Source organism: Myxocyprinus asiaticus, chromosome 14, assembly GCF_019703515.2.
Source record: "Myxocyprinus asiaticus isolate MX2 ecotype Aquarium Trade chromosome 14, UBuf_Myxa_2, whole genome shotgun sequence".
NCBI classification, from domain to species: Eukaryota; Metazoa; Chordata; class Actinopteri; order Cypriniformes; family Catostomidae; genus Myxocyprinus; species Myxocyprinus asiaticus.
Window position 1 is genome coordinate 35,613,161 of NC_059357.1, and position 20,439 is coordinate 35,633,599.

The window sequence follows — 20,439 nt, forward strand, 5'->3', positions numbered from 1 at the left end:
AGTTTGCGGAGAAACTCGCAGCCGGCCCAGTACATGTGCTAACTAAGCCCTGTACTGGGGTAGGTGCTCCACATGCGCTGGTTCCCCATAGGTGACCCCATGTGATATATCTTCCGCTAAATTGTTTCCCTGTCAGTAAACTGCATCTTCCTTGGGCTGAGGTTCCTCTGCCCCCGGTCACCGTGTATGTAGAGCTCCTCCCCCTTTGGGTAGGACCTACCATGGGACTTCTCCACATGACATACTTCAGACAAGACTCCAGGTGTGGTGTGGTGTGGTCTCCGCGGTGTCTTCCCCTTGGGATTGACACCCCCCGACGTAAACACTTATGGCCCCCAGCCGGTAAACACAATTCCACTCTTTTTGGGGAGAAAAAAAGAGGAAAAGAGGCCACGGCTGGGCTAGCCTGTCCCTATTTGTTGGGCAAGTCGACTTGTTCCCAAAAGACCGTACGATGCTCATAAGAGCGTTGGGGGAGGTTACGTGACGGCCTGGTGCGATGACTACGAGGCACACAGCGGTCTGCCCGTCTCGCACCGCCAGTCCACGTAACACAGTTCAGCTTATTGTGCTTATTACTAGGGACCCCTAGTAACACTACATCGACACAATGTCGAGTGAGTGACAGATACGGAATGTCCTGGTTACTTTCGTAACCTCCATTCCCTGATGGAGGGAACGAGAATTTGTGTCCCTCTTGCCACATTACTGAACTACCCGCTGAAATGGCCGTGACCTTGTCTCGGCTCCTCAACACAAAACCTGAATGAGTGGTTGCGAGCCAGCTCCTTTTATACTCGTATGTCCGGGGGGAGTGGCATGCAAATTCCACTCCCCAATTCCCATTGGCCTTTTTTCCAAATCAGAGGTGTTTGGGGCTCCCAAGAGTGACCCCTAGTGTCACAACATTGACACAACTTCTCGTTCCCTCCATCAGGGAACGGAGGTTACGAAAGTAACCAGGACATTTTTTTTTTCATATGTGACCTCTATAACGGTCATGGCTATACTCAGAAATACGTATCATGTGTTGTGAGACGATAGTACACATCTGTTAGCAGAGGTACTAATTATTTGTAGATAATACCTAGAAAAAAATATTTTTACTTCTTTTATAAGAACATGTGAGTGGTGTTTTCAGATGTAAAGGTCATCGCAACAATGCTAGGGTTTATGTTGATGGTTGCCAGGGCATTGCCTTGTGGTTACTACTGTAGGGTGCACTTGGTGGTTGCTAGGGTTTGTGGTGCTTATTGGCCCAAGTCTAAAGAGCCCACCCCCAAATATCTAAGATATTTTCATCTCTATAGAGCTCAACAGTGCCTGCCCACTTATTCAGCAATCAAGAGTTCTTGAACCAAACCAACCACCAGCTCAGAGGTGAATCACAACCTTACAAACTTTGATTTAAAGTAGAAACTTATTTTGAAATTGGACAAAAAGACAAAGGTGCAAGATGATGTACTTTAAGTCTCTCATAAAACAATGAAGTGCAATCATGAAGTATTGCAAATGATGTAATCAAATTAAAAACAAAATATATAACTATTGATTTTAAGTTGTTGATTATGAGAATTGAAAAAATATAGTTTACTTGGAAGTTTAGTGCAAAATATTAAGATACATACAAATAGTGGCTAAGTAGTTTGAGTGGAGGGAGACTTGATTGTGTCATTCGCAGTATGTCATGGAAGTGTGTGGTAGCTTCGGGGCTTGTTTGCCACAGTTTGTTTGCTGCGATTCTCTGATTGGTGCATGCTTTCAGGCTCTGTCTCATGCCAAATAGCAAGGCACCGAAATTCAATGTAAAATAAATAAAACATAGCGACAAATCTTGCTCATAGGATTTTTCCATCAGTGTGAGACTTGGATTTTTGGGCTGCTGAAGCGAATTTGGGAACTGAAGTTTATTTTTAGAAAGACTAGCTACATTGATCTAACCAAGGTAATGAGGAGCCATCCATTGTTGTTATGGCCTTGTTATTACAAATGCCAGTTAAACAGTGGAAGAACTATGGCAGGCTAAACATTCATGAGGGCAAATACAGTGTATGAAGGGGTAAATGTCTGAACTTTCAGGAGTTTTGGACAAACTATGGACAACGTTTTCCTCCTTTAATTATGTCTGATATTCAACAAATTGGCCATGATTGCCTTTAGTTATTAGGTATTCAGACTTAATGTAGTGTAAATTATTAGGAGCCTGATGCAAGGAAAACAAAATTTCAGAAGGAAACACATTTTCACTAGAAGTACAATCCCAGCTCAGTAAAGTTATCTACTGTGCTCATAGGTACAGTCAGAATATTATAACTAGCCCTATAAAAAAAAAGGTTTAAGTTAAATTAAGTTAGTTTGATTTACAAAGTCAATAGGGTCCAGATATCCAATGTCAATTGAATTAAGTAATTACGTGAATTGGTAATTATTACAATTATGTAATCAACCAACTTTGAGCTTGTGGGTGACAGTGTACCTCAGCCACCACTGAAGATCATTTTTGGACCCAGGAAAAACCCTGGTTGTGCCATAGTGTATGTGTGTTTTGAAACAAGTTATTTGGTTTACATATATATATATATATATATATATATATATATATATATATATATATATATATATGTAATTTTTTTAATGGTTTGATTAAGTCTAGTCGTGGTGTTAGAAATTAAAAAAATTACTATTATAAAATATGCACACTATGTCCAGTGCCTCGGGGCTTAAAGGTTTCTCCTGTAAATTAATGCGGCCCTGGCCATGTCATCAAAATCTCACTCCAACCAGGTAACCAAAGTTGGCAACCCTGATGGTGGATCTTTTAATTAGTGTAGTTTTTCACCAGGAATTGCAATGGATTCAGCAGAACAATTTACCATCAATTAACAACCCTGGAGTTTACGGTAGGTCTGTCTTTGAAGGTTTATAAGTCCTAATTAATAATCAATTCTCCTATGGAAAAAAAGAATGGGATTTTTATTTCTGGAACCAGACTGTTGCACTCTATATGGCTCGGGTCCCTCCTTCAATGTAAGTCTATGATATTTTTTCCACCAGGTAAAAATCTTAAGTCAAAAAGTAATAACATGCCTCACCTCAGCAAGCTGCATGATTTGAAGTATCCTAAGTTTGAGCCAAAGTTATAGAAATGCTTCAATAATAAAAATATACTAAATACTAAAAACACTAATACTAATAAATCTAGAACTGAGATTGGTACAATCACTTTTGTCAGTCCTTCCCACTATCATTTATACTAATCCATGCTTTGAAGTAGATTTTTCAATATGCATTCTTTTCCCAAACAAAACTGGGCAAAATTAGATTTCAAATTCAATCCACCGCTCACTGCTGCCTGGTAATAATGATGTATTACTGTAGTCATTTAGGTCAGCATCTCTTGTAGACCTCACAGAAATCTTCCTACAAATGACATTTTCAACATGCTCTTTTATCAAGTTCTCTCTAACTAGGCTCGAGCAGTTAGGAGCTGATGTCTATTCTAGCACTCTGTTGCATATATTGTCTTGGATACCAGCTTGGTTCCTAAATCTTATCTGAAAAATTAAAAAACAAAACATTTAGATAATTTAGAACATTTAGAGTGCTTTTTACATCATATATTTGGAAGATTTCCGTTCTCTGTTGGTGTACTAATATGTGAAGAAATTATTTTGTTGCCACAGGCCAACATTGTGCAGTAGAGGGTTAAGGTTATGAAATGTATTTTTTATTAATGCCTAGCTCTTCGTGCTGACCTTCTGTAGCTAATGTTATAAGTATCGTGATTAGTGCAAGGGACATCAACGAGTCTTTCCTGGTCCTGACAGAAACAAAAGACGTTCTCAGATTTGGCTTGATTTATGGCCTGTTTTACAGCATTTTCTGTCTTTCTTACTCTGTTATAGCAGTGAATGCAGCACAGATCTCCCTGATTAGATGTCTTTATGCATGTAAATGAAAATCAATGTGAGAAGTGTGGGTAGTTTCAATTCTCCCCTAAAGATCAGAGGTAGCCCAGCTCTACTAAGACATACTAAAGCCACAAAGACTCACTTTGTCCTTCTCTCTCTTTGCATTCAAAGATTTATGGGGAATGTCCCTGCTCTTCTGAAAAGCTACTGTGACTGATTCTTTCCGATAGAGAACCAGCCATGTCAGTACTGGTTCTGGGCTATATGATTGGGTTTAATGTGAGATGAAGGTATACTGGGAGGAACACTGCAGTGAAAGAAGTATGCAAAACTATTTTGAATGCCAAAGGTAATGGCTTTTTGATGTATCTACCACATATATTTTCACTTCTGATTAAATATACACAGGCAAATGTCAGTTTGAATGGGGCTGTCCGTGGCCTTTACTGGCCAGCTAATCGGTCGGCTTCAATCAGTTGGCTTTTTTCGGTATTGTTCCTGCCAGAAACCTTAGAGTGCCTTCATTTTACAAAAAAAAAAACAAAACAAAACAAAAAAACATTCTGTAGTAACAATAGTTTACACCAAAATAGATCATTCAGATGTTGTGCTGTAAAACTATAATATGGGATCTCTTTCAAACAGTGTAAGAAACTTCCTAATCTTTCTGTCCTTTCATTTCATTTCTTTTTTTGATTACAGTGGTGATGACTAATACTGGTATGCCAGATTCTACACATCCTCAAGGGGTTATGAGCCTATATTCTCAGCAGCTTTTCCACCTTTGTGTTTTGAGCATGGTGAGTAACAGTTCTAGTAGCATTTCCACTTGAGCACGGTTCAGTATGCTACAATTACAAATCGTTCCTGGCCCGGATTTCTTGGTGTGGTTAGCTAACCATATTTAGGACAGAGAACCATGCTGGTGGAACACTTTTTAGTACATGGTGACTCATACACTCAGTAAGCCCCAAAGCCTAGAAGAACTTGATGAAATAACAAAAAATATAAATACAGTCTTCTCTAGCACTCTTGACAGTGTCGACCCCCTTCAATGAAAGAAAAAAGCCCTGCGCCATGGTACAATGAACACACTCATGCTTTCAAGAGAGCAGCTCAGAAAATGGAGCGCAAGTGGAAGAATACAAAATTAGAGGTATTTCGCAGTGCATGGAAGGATAGTGTCTGTAGCTACAGACAGGCACTAAAAGCTGTCAGGTCAGCGTATTTTAGCGAACTCATAGAAAATAACCACAACAATCCAAGGTGTTTATTCAGTACCGTGGCTAAATTGGTTAGGAATAAAGCCTCAGCTGAACCAAATATTGTGTCGCAGCACAAGAGAAGTGAGTCAAAAGAGTCTTTACTGATAAAATTGGAATTATGCAATCATCTGTCACAGTACCTCAGAAAACAGTGTCTCATAATTTTCCTCACATGCAACTTCAATCCTTCACTGTCATAGGTCATGAAGAGCTAACAAAACTTATCGAAACATCAAAAGCCACAACATGTATGTTAGATCCAATACCAACTAAGCTCTTAAAAGAGGTATTCCCTGTAATCTCAGAACCTCTTCTTAATATTATTAACTGCTCGCTATCCTTAGGACATGTCCCAAGAAACTTTAAAATGGCAGTTATCAAACCGCTTATTGCTTATTAAGAAGCCACAACTTGATCCTGGAGAACTGGCTAATTATAGACTGATTTCAAATCTCCCATTTATGTCAAAAATACTAGAAAATGTAGTTGTTCATTTCTACAGAGAAATAGTATAAATGAACAATCTCAGTCAGAATTTAAGCCCTATCACAGTAAAGACACTGCACTTATCAGAGTTACAAATGACTTGCTCTTAACAACCGATCGTGGCTGCATTTCACTTCTAGTGCTTTTAGATCTTAGTGCTGCCTTCGACACAATAGATCACGACATTCTCTCGAATTGGCTAGAGAATTATGTTGGCATTTGTAGACTTGCAATAGCATGGTTTAGGTCCTATTTAACAGACCGCTACCACTTTGTCTATGTAAATGAGGAATTGTCAATCCAAACAATAGTATGGAGTGCCACAGGGATCAGTTTTAGGGCCTTTGCTTTTCTTCTTGTATATGCTTCCCATAGGAGATATTATCAGGAATCGTGGAATAAGTTTCCACTGTTATGCTGACGACACCCCACTTTATATTTCTTCAAACCTGATGAAATTTCACAATTCTCCAAATGAGCAGAGCGTATCAATGAATTAAAAGATTGGATGGCCAGAAATGTCCTTCTACTCAATTCCGACAAAACAGAGGTACTAATTATTGGACCAAAAACCTAAAAAAACAAGCGGCTAAATTATTATTTGACTCTCGCTGTATGTACAGTTAAATCATCTTCAACAGCGAAGAACGTAGGTGTTATATTTGATACCAATCTATCAGGTACCCAGAGAGACAGAGACTCCATTCATGGTACACTGCTACTCCAGTTTTGTAATGAGGCAGACGAGAAATGAGGATCTAAACACAGCTTTTAATGTAAATGAAAGATGAACACGGTAACTCAGAATAAAATGAAAACAAAACACAGGGAACCAGGTACAGCACATGAAAATACATGTGAAGGCTGACAAAGGAAACAGGGAAAACAAGGGCTTAAATACACAGGGGCAAACAAGGGAACGAGGAACACCTGTGGAAACAATCAGGGGAAAACCAATCATAATATAAAACTACAGAGGACTACAAAACTAACAGGAAACAGGAACATGGGAACTAAAAAAGAATTTCAACATAAAAGTCAAGACAAAAAACAGGGAATATGTGACAAGTTTCAATGTATATATGTATATATAACATCACTGAAGGGAAAGGGTTGTGATTTATTGTTTATTGTGCACATATGGTTTATATAATACAACTTACTCTGTGATACATAAGTGCTTGGTTTATTCTCATTCTTTTGTTTGATTCTCCAACTCATACAAGCAAGGTACAAAGCTTCTGAACTGTATTTTATTTCTGTGTACTCTCCCTAATAAGGGGAGATTGTTACAATCTGTCCTTTAAAAATCAAATTACCAATGTTAGTACAACAGCATTCTTCCACCTAAGAAATATTGCTAAATTACGACACATGCTCTCTGTTGTTGATGCCAAAAAAACTAATTCATGCGTTCATGACCTCAAGACTAGATTATTGTAATGCATTACTGAGAGGATGTCCAGCAAGATCAACAAATAAACTTCAATTGGTTCAAAATGCAGCAGCCAGAGTGCTGACTAGAACCAAAAAATATGATCATATTAGCCCAATTTTATCGTCATTGCATTGGCTACCTGTTAAATTTCATATTAATTTAAAAATTCTGTTAACCATGTACAAAGCTTTGAATGGTCTAGCTCTGCAGTACTTAAGTGACCTTCTACCACACTATATTCCATCATGTTCATTAAGATTGCAAAATTCTGGCCTGTTAATAGTTCCTAGAATATCAAAATCTACAAAAGGAGGTAGATCTTTTTCCTATTTGGCTCCTAAACTATGGAATAGTCTCCCTAACACTGTTCGAGATGAAGACACACTCACTCAGTTTAAGTCTAGAATAAAGACTCATCTATTTAGCCAGGCATACACCTAATTTATTCTTCAACTCACAATTAGGCTGCTTTAGTTAGGTCTGCCAGAACCAGAAACATTGATCATGATTCATATCATTGCAATAAATTGAATGGCATCTATGGTAATATTATTCTATTTGTTTCCCTGTCTCAACCTCGGGACTCCTATCCTGAGGTCAACAGAACCGGCTGGATCCAGCTCCATTCCTGCTTTGTGTTGGACTCCACTGCTATGTGTCTCTGAGTGATGACAACTAATAGCAGCCGGTGCCAGCCAAACATCACTTCAGTCTATTACGATGGACTTCAGAGGATGAACTGATGTCATCTCCAACCATAAGACATGGGATACATCATATGCCATTGCCTGAACCTTGGACTTAGGTTAGACCTCACCGAAATTACCTGCCGGTTGAACTGTGATGCACCTCACTGATCTCTGCCTGCATCACCTCGGTCTAATGATGGACTACACTCTTATAATACAACTTACTCTGTGATACATAAGTGCTTGGTTTATTCTCATTCTTTCGTTTGATTCTCCAACTCATACAAGCAAGGTACAAAGCTTCTGAACTGTATTTTATTTCTGTGTACTCTCCCTAATAAGGGGAGATCATTACATAGTGGTGGCCCGCACAGGGATAGCATTTGTACATTTTATTGTTGCTGTGTATGTATTGTGTTAACATGGAAAATCCTGATGATACAAACCTTGAAGCAAATTATGTGGAACAAGATGTTGTTGAGCCACATTTCAATGCTGAGTCTTTTGTAATGAGAAGAAACCCTGCTAATGAGATTTCTTCCATGCTAAGCTCATTGTATATGGATTCTGAGGATGAATAAACTGATGATGATGATGATAGAAATGTGGGTAACACTATAATGATACCAGCTGAAGATGAGAAATGAAAAGCTGAAATGTTTAGTGTGAAGGAACAAGTATCAGGTCTGGAAAATAAACTCACTGACGTTATCAACAGCTCTCTAAACAGAGAAACAAGCTTGAGGGAAATTATTGAGATTAGTCTCAGTAAGTTAGAGGAAAAGTTTTGTCATGACCTTGAAAAAATTGAATGGGAAGTGGTAAATTGTTTCCTCCATAGAGACTTACAAAGTTAAGTTTGGTAGTACTCCTGCTCCCTCTCGCTTGGTGTCAAGTGCGACCCAGACATTCCCTGCTAATGCTATGGATACCACAGATTTTGACAGTATGATCAGTCCAAAACCCCTCACTCAGAATAGACAACCATCCAGTTTAACCTCCCCACATACTTATAGTCTGGTAGGTCTGGCCGGGGCCTCCTCATTTTGTGCAAAACCACCCATCAAACTGGAGTTTCCTGAATTTGGAGAGTCTAGGGAGATAGCTGATGTCCTACACTTCATAGAATGTTGTGAAAGCTACCTAGAAGTAAGACATCTTACCTGTCCAGAACTGTTGGGTACTTTAAGCACCGTTTTAAGGGGTTCAGCCCAAAGCTGGTGGAAGGCCGCTAAGAGTAAAGTGGATGACTGGTCAACGTTCAAAGAAGCTTTTATGTCTGCATTTCTACCAAAAAACTACATGTGTGAGGTAGAGGACAAGCTCAGGACTATGGTACAACAACCAGGCCAGAGGCTTAGAGACTTTGCATATGACTACAGAGCCCTGTGCATAAAATGGAAGCCTGACCTGAGTGAGAAAGAGCTGGTGAACAGGATTCTCAGTAACATCAACCCCAAGGTGGCAGGTTCGCTGAAAGGGACTGTTCATACAGTGGAACAATTAGTGAAGATCGGCTCAATGGTAGAAAAAGGCTGTTTAAACATAAAAGAATATTGGCAGAAAATCAATGATCAAAACATCAAAGATAAGCCAACAAAAGAGGGTCAAATAAGCCATCCTCATCAAGTTTGCCAGTAGGAGTATCTGTAATCCAACAACATATCCATCAACTTAAAGCCATCCACCTTCCTTACTGATTGTCCCCTTAAAATTCAATGGAACACAGTACGAGGCAGTGATAGAGTCAGGAAGCACCTTCACTCTACTGCAAGAGAGCCGGTGGAGGGAAATGGTGGATAAACCTGTGATGGATAAGAGTGCAGGACAGATGTTTGTAATGGCTGATGGTAAGACACACCAGGCAAAGGGGCAAGTGAAGCTGAAGTACGAGTGGCATCAAGAAGAGGGAAACATTGAGGCACACATAATGGAAGAGATGAATCTGGTTTTCCCAGTGGTCTTAGGATTGGACTTTCTTACTCAGACTGGTACCATTCTAAACTTTGCTAAACACAGTTATGGCCTGCCAACAAAGAAAGGATATGCATTCAATTCATTCTTTTACAACCAGCAGCCAGCACTCAAACAAAGACCTAGCACACCACAACATGATACACAGACCAGAAATAACCTCAACCTGTATTACCCCATACCTGTCAACCAAACATTTCCCATTCATAGACCCGTTATGGAAGAAAAAGGTATGGAATATGGATCCGATTGTCCTGACGAGATGAGGTAGCTTATGCGAGAATGGCCACAACTAACTTCAGGCAAGCTGGGAAAAACCACAATAGTGAAACATCATATCTACACCAATGATGTCCATGAAGTCCAGGGCCTATCGTGTCTCACCATTCAAGAAAAAGATAATTGAGGAAGAAGTGGAGAAGATGATAGAGGAGAACATCATCAAGCCTTCCCTATCACCATGGTCTTCTCCTGTAGTCTTGGTGGAAAAGCCTGATGGTGGGTACCGGTTTTGTGTGGATTACCGTAAGCTGAATAGCAAGACCGTCTCAGACGCATATCCCATGCCCATAATCCATGACATCCTTGAGTCACTAGATGGAGCGACTTGGTTTTCGGCATTAGAACTGAAGTCAGGATTCTGGCAGGTTGCAATGGCAGATGAATCCAAGCAAAAAACAGCCTTCATCACTTCATCTGGACTGTTTCAATTCAAGACCATGCCATTTGGACTTCGTAATGCATTGGCCACATTCCAACGGTTAATAGAGAATGTCTTGAGGGAAAGGATTGGAAAAAGTTGCTTTGTCTATATTGATGACATTATTGTATACTCCAAAACCAAAGAACAACATCTGTTGGATCTGAGTGCTGTGATGAAAAAACTTCCAAAAGCCAATTTGAGTCTAAATATGAAGAAATGCCACTTCTTTAAACGTCAACTGAAATTTTTGGGACACATTTTTTCAGAACGTGGAGTGGAAGTGGACCTTGACAAAACTCAAACAATCACTGATTATCCTGTGCCTAATGAAATAAAATCACTGCAGCGGTTCCTAGGACTTGTGGGTTGGTATCATAAGTAAATTCCTCACTTCGCAGATATTGCAGCACCTTTGAATAATTTAAAGAAGAAATGAGTTGTTTGGAAGTGGAAGGAAGAGTGCCAAAACAGTTTGGAGGCTCTCAAACAAGCTGTGAAAAGCCCATCTGTCCTAGTGCAGGCGAACTTATCCCTGTCATTCCAAGTGCATATGGATGCAAGTGATGTGGGTTTAGGTGCCGTCCTCACTGAAAGCACTGAAGGGGATGAGAAGGTGATTGCATATGTTTCAAGAGCACTGAGAGGAGCTGAAATTAACTACTCTGCATCTGAAAAATAATGCTTAGCAGTTGTATGGACTGTGGAGAAATGGAGGCACTACCTGGAAGGTAAGAAGTTTGAAGTGTACACAGACAACGCAGCTTTGACTTGGGCCTTCAATTGCCCAAAGACGTCTTTGAGGCTGACAAGGTGGATTCTGTGACTTCAGTCCCTTGACTTCAAAGTTCAGTACAGGAAGGGATGCCTCAACCACGCTCCAGATGCTCTCTCCAGAGTTTATCCATCCACCTCAGAAGATAATGCACCCTGTCTGGTAATAACAAGATCCAAACACACCACCGACCTACCTCACACATTATCTGAAATATCCAAAGCACAAGCCAATGATTCAATTATCACATCCTTAAAATCCAACAACACCAATCTGCAGCAGCAACCAGGGAGGATAAGGTTCAAAGAACATCAAGGCATCCTATACTGAATTGTACCTCTGAAACAAAATGGAGAAAAGTGCCAAGTAGTTGTTCCACAAGATCTTATACCTGCATTCTTACATTACTTTCATGACAACCCAATGGGTGGACATCTGGGAAGGCTAAAACCCTGCTGAAAGTCTTGGAAGTAACATGGTGGCCAACTGTGCATAAGGATGTGTGGGAATTTGTCAAGACTTGTCACATCTGTCAGAGATACAAGGGGGAAAACGCCAAACCTTCCGGGCTAAAGCAGTCTACAGAAGTCTCAGAAGCGAGCCACACTCTAGGCATTTATCTGATGGGTCCTCTTCCTCTCAGTAAGAAGAGAAACACATTCCTGCTGGTGACTGTGGATTATTACACCAAATGGGTGGAGCTCTTTCCTTTAAATGATAGTACAGCCGCAAGGATTGTCAAAATTCTCAAGGAGGAGATCTTTACCCAATGGGGGGTTCCACGTTATCTTGTCTCCGAAAGGGGTCCACCATTTACATCAAATCTCTTGGCTGAGCTGTGTAAAGACTGGGGGTTGGTACAGAAGCTAACAACCAGCTATCATCCCCAGACCAATTTGACCGAGAGAGTGAATAAGACCCTTAAAACAATGATGGCTTCATTTGTTGGAGACAAACACACTAATTGGGACCAATGGCTACATGAACTAAGATTCGCCATTAACTCAGCCCATCATGAATCCACAGGCATATCCCCTTCTGAGCTCATGCTGGGAAGAACCCTAAAAGGACCACTGGAGAGGCTCGTCTACAAACCACCTACTCCAAGTCAAGCTGCCTACACCATCCTGGACAAACAGAGACTGTTGTCAGAACAGGTAGCTCGCAGGGTGGGAGTGCAACGCGCCAGACAGGCCAGATATTATAATGCCCGCCACAAGTATGCGCAATTTGTGCCAGGAGATTTGGTTTGGTGTCGTTCTCATCCACTCTCAAGTGCACCTAACAAATATTCTGCTAAGCTTGCGCCAAAATGGGAGGGGCCAGCTAGAGTAGAAAGAAAATTGAGGCCAGTTAACTACAACGTAAAATGGGGTTGTCCCGAGAACTTTGACAGTATAAATGTAGTCAATCTGAAAAGATACTACGGTTCCGTTCCTCCTGTGCCTTAGTTTAGTGGGGTGGGGGGGGGACTATGTAACACTGCTACATATTTCTGTCAACATTCATCATGGTGAATGTTTTGTCAGTTAAATCAAGTAATTACCTCTTGTTGGCTGAAACACATTCACGATGTAAACAACTCCATTACCCATAATGCTTTACTGTGCTTATGTCACTTCCTGTACAACTCAAATCCGCTTTACTTCCTCTTTGCCACATCATTGTTTTGAGAGTGTATATATAGAAGTAGTAGTAGTCATGAGAGTGAGTTCTCCATGGATGTTATCCTCCAAAACGATTCCTAAACACTCCAGGAATTATCATCAGTCTTGCTGTTAGCCTGCTGGCTGGATTACCTGTGCATATACAGTGGAACGTTTAAATTTGGATTTTGACACATCAGCTTTGCTTTGGATTATGCTACCGGGACGTTGTACAATGCTGTGCTACCAGGACATTTGTTAACACGGTAAGAGCGATCCATTAATTCCTTTATTGGAGAGACTATCAGGTACACAGAGAGACAGAGACATTCATGGTACACTGCTACTCCATTTTCAATGTATATATGTATATATAACATCACTGAAAGGAAAGGGTTGTGATTTATTGTTTATTGTGCACATATGGTTTATATAATACAACTTACTCTGTGATACATAAGTGCTTGGTTTATTCTCATTCTTTTGTTTGATTCTCCAACTCATACAAGCAAGGTACAAAGCTTCTGAACTGTATTTTATTTCTGTGTACTCTCCCTAATAAGGGGAGATCGTTACAATCTGTCCTTTGGAAATCAAATTACCAATGTTTGTAGAACAGCATTCTTCCACCTAAGAAATATTGCTAAATTACGACACATGCTCTCTGTTGCTGATGCCGAAAAACTAATTCCTGCGTTCATGACCTCAAGACTAGATTATTGTAATGCATTACTGGGAGGATGAATAGCAAGATCAACAAATAAACTTCAATTGGTTCAAAATTACATCTGCTCTGTGCTGCCTCTCTCACTTGACCCATTGCAGTTTGCTTACCACAACAACCACTCCACTGATGATGCCATTGCATCTACAATACACACTGCTCTCTCCCAACTGTAAAATAAAGAACACTTATGTGAGAATGCTGTTTGTAGACTACAGCTCAGCATTCAACACCATAGTGCCCTCCAAGCTTCATGAGAAACTCCGGGCTCTGGGCTTAAACAGCTCGCTGTGCAGCTGGATCCTGGACTTCCTGTCAAGCAGACGCCAGGTGGTTAGAATAGGCAGCAACATCTCCTCATCACTGACCCTCAACACTGGAGCCCCGCAGGGCTGTGTTCTCAGCCCACTCTTGTATTCTCTGTACACACATGACTGTGTGGCAACACATAGCTCCAATGCCATCATTAAGTTTGCTGATGACACGACGGTGGTAGGTCTGATCACTGACAATGATGAAACAGCCTACAGAGAGGAGGTGTACACTCTGACACACTGGTGTCAGGAGCACAACCTCTCCCTCAACGTCATTAAGACAAAGGAGCTTGTAGTGGACTTCAGAAGAAAAGACAGAGAACACAGTCCCATCACCATCAATGGAGCACCAATGGAGAGAGTCAGCAGCTTCAAGTTCCTGGATGTCCACATCACTGAGGAACTCACATGGTCCATCCACACTGAAGCTGTTGTGAAGAAGGCTGATCAGCGCCTCTTCTTCCTGAGACGGCTGAGGAAGACTGGAATGAACCACCACATCCTCACACAGTTCTACACCTGCACTGTAGAGAGCATCCTGACTGGCTGCCTCTCCGCCTGGTATGGCAATAGCACCACCCACAACTGCAAAGCACTGCAAAGGGTGGTGCGAACTGCCAGACACATCATCGGAGGTGAGCTTCCCTCCCTCCAGGACATATATACCAGGCAGTTTGTGAAAAAAGCTCGGAGGATCATCAGAGACTCCGGCCACCCGAGCCATGGGCTGTTCTCACTGCTACCATCAGGCAGGTGGTATCGCAGCATCAGGACCCGCACCAGCCGACTTCATGATAGCTTCTTCCCCCAAGCAATCAGACTTTTGAACTCTTGATCTCCCACGATCAAAATACATCAGCACTGCACTTTATTACTCTTACTCTTATATCTCACACCGGACTGTCACAAATTATATATTATTATATTAGATTCTCTCTTAACATCTTACTATCAACCGAAAGCCTGAATGTCAATACAGTACAATACAACCTACTGTACATTTTATATATACTATTTCTACTTTTTTATTGTATTGTGTGTATTGTATACTGTACAGTGTATGTTAATATTTTTATATTGTGTTGTGTGTAATTATGTGTATATTAGACTTTAATTGTGTTGTGTTAATCTGATGTTTATTGTAAATTGGTACATGTCTCATCTCTTTCACGACTGCTATGTTGCTTGGAACTGCACCCAAGAATTTCACACACTATTGCACTTGTGTATATGGTTGTGTGACAATAAAAGTGATTTGATTTGATTTGAAATGCAGCAGCCAGAGTGCTGACTAGAACCAAAAAATATTATCATATTAGCCCCATTTTAACATCATTGCATTGGCTACCTGTTAAATTTCATATTAATTTAAAAATTCTGTTAACCATGTACAAAGCTTTGAATGGTCTAGCTCCGCAGTACTTAAGTGAAATTCTACCACACTATATTCCATCATGTTCATTAAGATTGTAAAATTCTGGCCTGTTAATAGTTCCTAGAATATCAAGATCCACAAAAGGAGGTAGATCCTTCTCCTAAACTATGGAATAGTCTCCCTAACACTGTTTGAGATGCCGACACACTCACTCAGTTTAAGTCTAGACTAAAGACTCATATATTTAGCTAGGCATACACCTAATTTATTCTTCAACTCTCAATTAGGCTGCTTTAGTTAGGCCTGCCAGAACCAGAAACATTGATCATGATCCATAACATTGTAATAAATTGAATGGCATCTATGGTAATATTATTCTATTTGTTTCCCTGTCTCAACCTCGGGACTCCTATCCTGAGGTCAACAGAACCGGCTGGATCCAGCTCCATTCCTGCTTTGTGTTGGACTCCACTGCTATGTGTCTCTGAGTGATGACAACTAATAGCAGCCGGTGCCAGCCAAACATCACTTCAGTCTATTACGATGGACTTCATAAGACATGGGATACATCATATGCCATTGCCTGAACCTTGGATTTAGGATAGACCTCACTGAAATTAGCAGCCGGTTGAACTGCGATGCACCTCACTGATCTCTGCCTGCATCACCTCGGTCTAATGATGGACTACACTCTTATAATGGAATACACAGACTATCAATTAATTGCCAACAAAACCCTTCATCAGCCAACTAACAAGGACAATGCATCTATGTGAACTTCTGCAGTTAATCCAGCATGGACATTAGTCATTAATCTTACAGTTCATACAAAATCTTTGTTTAAACACTGACCCTTAAACTGACCTTCGGCTTGCTTACTGGGGTTCTAAATACAATTATTATTTAATTACTTATTTTTAAACACAATTCACGATCGTATTTTATCAAACTACACAATGATGGCTCTAAGACATTATAGATTTTACAGTTTCATTTTCTGTTAATGCATGATTTTCTGTAAAGCTGCTTTGAAACGATGTGTGTTGTGAAAGGCGCTATACAAATAAAAATGACTTGACTTGGTGACTCTTGACTGGTCACTTAGTCAGCTCCATCCTAAGTGGCATATACACCACAGTCTTTTTAGCAAGTCAGTCCACTGGCGGCCATCTTGGAACGCTCTTGGGCAGCTATTTTTCTGTGTCAAAAAGCAGAATTCAAGTGGAGCTCCTATCTACTTGAATGGGGATAGACCGAAATCTCCAAAACTATTGGTCAAGATTACAATCAAAGAACATAATTCAAATCAGCAGTAACACTGGTATCATACATTTTTGCTTCTTTACATCAGATTACGCTAAATAAACGCAATTTTACCAGCTTGTATAGCTGATGGGCATACATGTTGTCGAGTTGATTGACAGGCTGTATCTAAAAGGTGAGTGGCTCTTTTACCTGTAAGGCGGGATCGTTAATCGTTGGGCGTTCCAATTTCTCCCATTCATTTTAATAGAAGTGGTCCATCGCTGCTAAATAGTCTCTGATATATTCCACAGAAACATGAGTTTACAAGGCTTTTTTTTTTTTTTTTTTTTGGAATGAAAGTATTTACACTGGAATCAAAATCGTGGGGAATCAAGGTTTCAAAGAATCAAAGAAACTATGGTTATCATGCCACATTTTCACTAGGGTCATAATCATCTTGCAAATATGCCATCCTCCAGTTTTAAATCGGTCCAGTTGATACAGTTAAATTAGGAGGGCTGATGCTGCCACTCATAGGGGTGGTGCACCCTTCGTGTTGGAGACTTCATTAAGTGAGAATGACACAAAGATGCCTCACTGTGAGAACTCAAACAGAAAGCTGGGAATCTGGGCCCAGGCCTTTCCGTCTCAGAGATAATAATCTGACACTGTCCCTGTCAACCGCGCTGTCCACGTGGTTTGCTGCTGCTGTGCTAATTTCAGCTCAACCCCGCTTCCTCTTTTCTACAGTGTTTGCTTTGTTGATAATGATTTCAGATGGCGCAAAGCCATAGAAATGATTTCTCTCCTCCTAAGGCATGCAAATATACAGCATAAAAAAGATAGTAATGTCGAATCCTGTGCAAACCAATGAGTGTCTTTATGTTTACCCACATTAACATTCAGATTTTTGTTCTCTGTTGTCTTCTTAACATCAAATATGGAAATAGCAATGGCGTGTTCACGCCATTTTGACATATGGATTGAGACCTTCCAAAGCAGTACCAGCTCTGAATATAAATAAGCATTGCTCTTCAGTGTCATGAATCTAGACCATTGCACAATTTTGTGGAATTAAAGTGAAATCTTTTCCAATAATGATGGTGACACGGGGGTCTGTGGTTCTGGGAGGTGATGTTTGAGACAAAGTTCTGTGGGGTCTCTCAGATAATGAATGCAGAAGTCTTCTCTCAACCACCCCACATCCCCATGTCTTTGTTTAATTCATTCATTTCTCATGTGCCATGACGACACGTTCAGCCTGATTAGAATCAATGTCACACTGATGTGTATAAGCAGGAGGCAAAGAAATTTATGGTACGTTTACACAACAGTGATGTACTAAAAATGGATACGTTTTTCCTTTGCGTTTTTGAAATGTTTCGCGTACAGACGACAACATTGTCAAAACGATCCCCGTTCACACGGATCCACGAAAACAACTAAAAACACTGTATTATGCATGCCAGGCCAGTAGTTACCGATGTCACTTTGTAAAGAAACAGTACGCGCCTGCGCACTTAAGCATTCTTCCACAGAGCGGTGAATACAAACAATGAAGATGGCGAAAGCATCGAGCAATTTTGGCTGGATGGACGATGAGGTTGCTTTATTACTACAATTACTTTGCTAGAGAAGCATCAATAAACTCAAAATCTTGAGCAGCACAAACAGTCTTGTAGTCCACCACTGTAGTTTTGAATGTCTCGCACGTTGTTTTGAAGTACTCGCGCGCATGCCTATAGACTGAACTCTCAAGATTATTCAACAAACTCTGCTCAATTTTACCATCACTTCGTCTCTTGCCTTCTTCTGTATTCCCCCTGCTGACTCTTGGGCTGGTAGGAGAGTAAGTTAACATAACAAGCTGTTGATGTTGACTGGTTTTGGACATCAGACATAACTCTGATATATGGATATCTTCTGATGGAGAGAGAGGTCTTGTGTACACTGGATCTAACATGCATTTTCACTGCCTCATGTTTTCATTTTCTAAGCATATCATTGAATACTGTACATGGCATCACATCTCTGTCTATAGGCTATATACATAAGCGGTGGGTGAATGAATTGCAGGGTAAAGGTACATCAAATAAAATTAAGTAAATAAATTAATAACATTTAAATAAAAATACATTTTCCCCATCTGAATCCATACATTAATTTCAAGATTTTCAAATTGCAGGTTCTGCCTACTGTACAATGTTCACACTCCATACAAAACACTCCAAATGAATAAATTGTTGATTATTGTTATTTGCACAGACACCAGTATTCATATTGATAATTATACATCTCAAATTGATGCCTATCAATCCATCATTCTTTATATAACACGTAATACATGTGCGCATGACGTCATCGTTTTCACAAATTCGTGTTTTTGTATGTTTACACAGAGACGATAATGGCATCATTTCCAAAAACGTGCACTTTGAAACCCGTTTTCAAAAGTTTGAGTTTTCAGGCCCCAAAATGCCATTGTCGTGTAAACGAACAGCTAAAAGGAATAAAATGTTTTCCGTTTTTAGTTGAAAACGTTGTCGTGTAAACGGCCCCTCTGAGAATATAATGTGAGAAAAAATGTAGAATGCATGTAATGTTGTAGAGATATTGACAGAGAATAAATAACTGAGAAGAGGTTCATTACTGCTCCAGAAGAGCAGCGGTGGCAAAAACACATTAGCTGAGCTTATGCTAGAGGAAAATCCATTCATTCTCACTCTGCTCTGCCCTGGAGCAGGTGTGTCCCCCATAAACTTTGCCATTGTCATAACAGTTGGTGTTGACTAGGGGTCGACCAGTAGTCGAAATAAATCGGTCAGTTCTTTTTTTTTTTTTTTTTTTTTTCATTTTCCAGTTTAGTCGAGTAATTTCTTAAGCTACAAAAAACACTGAGAATTGCCTGCTTGCACACGAAGGAGCCATCTGAGACATGTAAATGACCAATCACAGTTCTTTTTGTTGTTACTTGCCATTGTGTTACGATAAAAGACATTTGAACAGTCCGCATATCAGAGCCGCGGCAGGCGAGTATGAGCTGATGATGTAAAAAGTGCTCTGGTGATTCATTTTCAAAGGCAAATATCAATAAAACATCTATCATATACCATCTAAAAATATGTGGATATCTCGTAAAAACAGATGTAATTAACGAACCTCACAACACTTGCGCAAATGCAACGTTTTCTTCCTGTGGAGCGCTCATATCTCTTCCTCTGAAGCACTTATTCTATTAGTCTGGATCAAAACTGTGGCTGTGTCTCGTTTGGAAGGATACGTCCTCTGGAGGTCGCGTCCTTTGAAGGCTGCAGTATACCGAGTGTCCTCCTTTAAACAAGTCTCGTTTAAACGAGATGGCCTTCGTAGGACAAACAGAAACAGAACGTAACATGGTTGCTATGAGGGCACGCCACTCTTTAACAAGTGCTAGTGCTTTGAGTGAGAAGGGAACAAAGTCCCTTTAGAAGGGAATGTATGAGGTACATTTTAGGAGAGTTATAAAGATGTAAAGAGAAAAGAAAATAGATTTTACACTTTTAGTCTAATACTTTATTTTAATTATATATTAATATAATTATACATATTATATACTCTGCATCCATCTACTGAGGTACTTCAACTTTGGAATTAACATTACTTGCATTTGAACATCATATTTACGGGCAAATTGGCGTAATTTTTTTTAGACATTTCCGTTGAAGCAAACAATTGTGGGATGTGAGTGCCCAAGAAGGATACACCTCATGCATCCTCCGAATTCCCATAAAAGAAGATCACATTTGAAGGCTGCATTTGAAGTGTCCTACTCGCTTTTCTGAAACGAGACAGCCTCGATGACGTATGCGGCCAACAAATGCGACCTCCGGAGGACGCATCCTTCCAAACGAGACACAG